We start from the raw sequence: 6,306 nt of genomic DNA on the forward strand, positions 1-6,306 counted from the left end.
GGTAGGCAAAGCCTACTAGTGGTGTGTTTTGCATTTTGCCTAAGTCCCACTTATGCCTCATAAGTGTGCATGACCGGCATGTGTTGTACCGCCATACTGCCGGTACCGGTCACACACCATGGCATGGACCAGTGTTTTGCATTTTGCCTAACTTTCACTTATGCCTCATAAGTGTGCATGCTCGGCATGTGTTGTACCGCCATACTGCCGGTGCCGGTCACACACCATGGCATGGACCAGTGTTTTGCTTTTTGCCTAACTTCCACTTATGCCTTATAAGTGTGCATGGTCGGCATGTTGTAGTGAACGTATCTCAGTCGGTATTGATAATACGAGTACGGGGCTGATATTTTGGTGGTAGGCAAAGGCTACTAGGGTCATTCGAATGCCGAATAGTGACTTTTTTGCTATATCTGGTATCGCATATAACTTCTAAACGGGTCAACCAAAAAATGTCAAATAACCTTCTACGGACTGCCAATCTAATGTATAACATTCCGCTAGAACATTTCCAGTCTGGGATAAATACCCAAGTAGGCGAAAATCCAATTCCCGTAAGTGTCCTCTTACATGCAACGTATAAAAGACGCGCACTGTGTATTACCGCTACCACAGCAGCACATCAATCATAGACACATACGCTAGGTGCGCCACGCACCTTCCCGTTACCGTCGCTCAGCTTGCAAATGCAAAGCCAGCTGCGTGTTTGTATAGGCACGCACAGCCAGTCCAATGAAGAACCCGACCAGCAACCGGTACAATAAGAGAAGTTTTCAATTCTGCTTTGTGCGGATCTTTCGCTGGTAAAATAAGAGAAGTTTCATGTTCTGCTTTGTGCGGATCTTCCTAGCGACGGTCGCTCTCGCAGCCGTCTCGGATGGGATTGATTTTGCATTTTGTTTAATTTTGAACTATGCCTCATATTGCCATTGCTCGCAGTACAGACGTAGTGTATGGTTTCGCCTGTCGGTGTGCCGCGGGTAGCCGATCAGTGCACTTCGCACTATTAACGTATTTCAACCGGCATTGATACTACGATACCCACTTAGCGTTTATATGCGCATCCGTGTAGTTGCCGTCGCTCACTCAGCGTGTTTATATTCCAGCTCGCTGCCATTGCAGACCGTGAGGCCGATGGCTGTTTGTATACAGGAGAACAATTTTTTTGTATACGGGAGGACCGACATACTTTCTGGCGCACCCTGTATATATTGTATGTGGAAAGATATTAAAAATGTATTAATTGATTGTTGTATCCATAGTAATGAATAGTCAGTCTTCGGAGAAATTGAACGGTTCGTAATTAATATGATTTAAAGCGTACCGAAAAGGGACATGTACGCGAAATTTGAATTTTCAGTTCGATTTCGGTCATGCGAAAATTCAGCTTTTCATTCTTCAACGTTCGAAGCATTCTCCCAGGCTACGAGTCTCTATGAAAACTTATTTATTACGTTGATATACAGTGGTATCCATAGTGATGGATCCTCATCCTTCGAAAGGAAGGGAACGGAAATCCTTCGATTCATAATTGACACGATTTAAAGCGTGTCGAGAAAGGATATGCATATGAGGTTTGAGCGCCTCATTTTATATCATGCGAAATTTTTTGTTGCTATCTTTAACCTTGCTGAAATGGATGGAAGAAGTCGCTCGGGTACGTCCATTAGCCCAAGTGTTTCCACATTTTATTCTGTACCTGGGTGAAAAAATCTTTTCCATCTGTACTATTTTTTGAGAAAATCTGTACCAAAATCTGCACCAATAAAAAAGTTAATACATTCTAGTTGCCTAAAGTAAATTCTTTTCAGGTATTTCTTCGTTTATGCCAACTAGGCTGAGGCACTCAGCTCTTTTGTAAATTCTGTACACACTTTCTCAATATTACTTAACTATTATTACTAAATCTTCGTTAAATCTGCGGCAACATCTTTCCAGTGGATTATTTTGTCCATATGAAGTACCGTGTCTAGGGATCCACAATAGAGTGGAGTTACGGAGAACACGAGGAGGGGCATACAAATTAACGCTCGAGAGAAGATCGGGACTGTCGATATTACCAGACAGCAAGTCGAAAACAAAAAATCTTTGCAGGAAGGTACGGCGAGTCGCCAGAGTCTGCAGACCGAGTAGCATACATCTATCGGCATAAGGAGGCAACACAACTGGATCATTCCATGGAAGTTTCCTGAGGACGAATCGCACAAAACATCTTTGTATACAGAGCGTATACAAAGATGTTTTGTGCGGTCGGTCAATTTGAACGGCGTTGTATGGTGCCCACACTTGCACAGCATAATCCAGAACACTTCTGATTAGGGCACAGTAAAGTGCTTTTAGTGCGTAGAAATCATCGAAGTCCGCCGTGTTCCGCTTTAAGAAGCCCAGCATTCCGAAAGCCTTAGCAGTTGTCGCGGTGATATGGTCGGAAAAGCTCAACTTCCTATCGAAGAGCACTCCCAAGTCTCGGATCGAGTCGACGCTTTCAATAGGGATCTTTAGGGGTGTGCAGGTTAAGGCATATTCTGATGCAGATTAGTACCGTGAGTTAATATCTCAGTCTTTTTTCAATTTGTAGGCCCCAAGCTATTGAAAAAACATTTTTTAGTTTGTTTCCTTTTAGGACAATAACACATCCAAACCCATGCGACTTGCACGACTCTATAGGTTGCCTTATTAGACCTACCATAGTTTGCAGATGAAACTTGGCATAGCAGGATGCTAGCGGATTGACAAAGTACCAGATCATGCTGTGTGGGGTGCTGTCCCGGTTAACAATGAGGCGAACGAGATATTTGCAGACACGTCATTTAGTGGGACAACTGTCAGTTTGTTGGTTGAATTAAATTTGGTTTTTTTTTTTAATTTAAAAATCAGAAAAGAATAATTAAGGTTTAAGAATGATATGAGTGCACTCGTAAGGACACCCGCTATCAATACATATGAAAAACTGGCACAATTTTTCCAAATTAAAGATCCCTATTGTTCTTCCTTTTAGGCTGTATTCATAACGTCCTGGAGTAAGCAAGCGTCCGAAACTGATTGCTTTGCATTTATTAACGTTGACTTCCATTCCGTTAAGCGTACACCATTCTTGAATAGTACAGATATCTTCTTGAAGCACTAAGGCGTCAAATGCAGAAGCGACCCTATATGTCCCTTATTTATACTTTCATAAAACGATAAATATCCCAATTTAGCCCCCCTCTTTTTATTTCTCGTTTTTAGAAGTTTTCTCCTGCCTTGTGGAACCGATCAGCTCCAGACTGCCACTATGTAACCGCCGTCGCCCTTACCACTACGGAAACTGAAGCGAGAGCGACTCGAGGTCCGATGACTTTTGAAGGATTCCCCGCGGGTCCGAAGAATACCATCCGCCAATCCGACCTACTAGACTGAGGCGCTAATTTGTTTCGCTGATCTCCCGTTTGCCCAAAAGTTGCAAGTTTTGCTTTTCTCTCCTGGTCACCATCTACGCTTTCTCTCCCCTGTCTTTGATACAACTTCTTCTACACCGATTTTGGAAATAAGCCCCCCTCTGAATATCTTGACCAAGCATAAGTCTCCGGTAAAACAGTTTAAATTTGTATTCCGTATTCCTAGTTTTAAGATAGTTGTAATTTTACCTCTTTGTTAAAATTATTGTCCCCCATCTTGTAAATAGAATTGTATCGCTAGTTTTAAAACACCTGTGAAATTTTTCATAAATATTTGTTCCCCCTTTTGTATACCAAACTATATTGTTAGTTTTAAGATAACTGTAAATATTTCCTAAAAAACTATTACTATTGAATTCCTTGTTTCAAAATTTTTCATAAAAAAAATCTTTTGCCCCCTCTCCCCGATCAGAATGAAATAACAAGATTATAACAGAATGCAATTTTCGTAACATATCGTGTTATAAATGTGGTCTCGTTAGTAGTTAAAATAACAGAAAATTATTACAAGTAACAACGGGAGATATAGTTTTGAAATATTCTTGTTATGCGTTTCTGATCGGGTCTTGTATATAGAATCTTATTTCTAGTCTTAAGATAGCTGTAAAATTTTTCTCTTTTAAAAAAAATATTTCAACATTGTAACCTCCTAGTTTTAAAATATCCAAAATGTAAAAACAAAAGAATTTGGCACCGCCAAGCTAACGCATTTGTGCCCATCAAATAAACGAAATGAATAAAAAAAAAGTGCAGAAGCGATAGTCTGGAAGATTTTAAGATCGTCCGCGTACAGCAATTTCCCAGATTTGATCCGACTACAGATATCGTTAATAAACAGACTAAAAATAAGCGGGCCCAGATGACTGCCTTGCGGGACACCTGTGGGTGATTTGATATATATATATAATGTCCTCAAATGTTTCAGCTAATGAGGCTTAGTGATCTTTTCACAGTAATTTATTTAAAATTTAACAATTTTGATCGATTTTTCGTTCACTTCGCGAAAATCTTAATAATTAACATCACTATTTTAATAATTCAAATTGTTTGCCCTGAAAAGTTGTATAATTTGTTTCTGGACATGATATACTTATCTTGTCTTGATTTCATGTGTTTGGGTTATTGAACTTTGGATATTTATGGATATATATATATATATATATATATATATATATATATATATATATATATATATATATATATATATATATATATATATATATATATATATATATATATATATATATATATATATATATATATATATATATATATATATATATATATATATATATATATATATATATATATATATATATATATATATATATATATATATATATATATATATATATATATATATATATATATATATATATATATATATATATATATATATATATATATATATATATATATATATATATATATATATATATATATATATATATATATATATATATATATATATATATATATATATATATATATATATATATATATATAGGGTGTTTGGTTCATGAGTAAGAATCTCTCAAGGGGTGATTTACTGTCATATTTGGAGCAAAAAATCGTTCTACACATACCATCGAATTTTCTATTGAATAATGTTCTTATATCTTTCAGATAATTAGTTTTTATTACCTTTTAGTTGTAAAGTAGTTAAAAGTTAGTGTTTTTAATGAGGTTTTTTTTTAATTTTCTCAAAATAATGAATTATGATTATAGCAATATCTATTATCCAAAAGTTAGGTTTGAGGACGATTCATAATTTGTTCTTCAACATAATATTCTTATCTCTTCTCGTTTCCTTGTAATTTGACTTCTAAACTTTTCCTGTATTGGACTTGCAAGTTCTTAAATGACTCTAATCTAAAAAAGGTGCTTTATATCGCTATTATCAGGGCTTCATTGGAAAGCTGAGAAAATTTCCTTTCGATGTATGTACAGATATCTTTTAGTTAAGTGTACTACATGACTTTTTACTAGTAAAATAACTCAAAATTTGCGTTTCTTGGTGATTTTTGTAATTATTCTAATTATTATTTAACTAAATATATCGTCACTATTATTCATTTGGTGCCCCTTAATATTATCTACAACTTGTTATTTGACACTTTATCCCTATCGCTTTTCATTTCGCTGCAATTTAATAGTTAACACAGCATGGCCTTATCACAAATGCAGTGGGTTCGAAATCGTTGTTTTTGCATATGAAACGAGAAGATAAAAATGATTTTGTTTCGAAACTAAAAGAGATAATTGAATGGAGCCAAAGGAAGAATTGTAGAACTTGCTGAGATGCATTAATTTCATGATAAAAAATGGCGAAGTTATTATTTACTATTTTAAGAAAAAACGAAAATGCTAATAATAAAACTAACTTCAAACTAATTAACTTCTAAAAGAATACTAAATTCACTTAACTGAAAGGTATTAATACATTTTTCTCTGCAAAATTTTCCTGGCTTTGGAATAAAAATAAGAAAATGTACAATAAGTGCTATACTTTTTCAATAAGACCTAGTATTAGTGAATATGAGATAAAAATATCCAAGTTCAATAACCCAAACACATGAAAACAAGACAAGACAAGTATATCATGTACAGAAACAAACTATACAACTTTTCAAGACTAACAATTTGAATTATTAAAATAGTGATGTCAATTATTAAGATTTTCGCGAAGTGAACGAAAAATCGATCAAAATTGTTAAATTTTAAATAAATTACTGGGAAAAGATTACTTAACCTCATTAGCTGAAACATTTGAGGACATTTTTCAGTGGAAAAATCTAAAGATCTAAAAGATTTGAAATACAAAGTATATTTTTTGAGTTAGAGCTATTTTAAGACAACTAAGTTTTTA

This window comes from Topomyia yanbarensis, chromosome 3 (genome assembly GCF_030247195.1).
Source record: "Topomyia yanbarensis strain Yona2022 chromosome 3, ASM3024719v1, whole genome shotgun sequence".
In the NCBI taxonomy this organism is placed as follows: domain Eukaryota; kingdom Metazoa; phylum Arthropoda; class Insecta; order Diptera; family Culicidae; genus Topomyia; species Topomyia yanbarensis.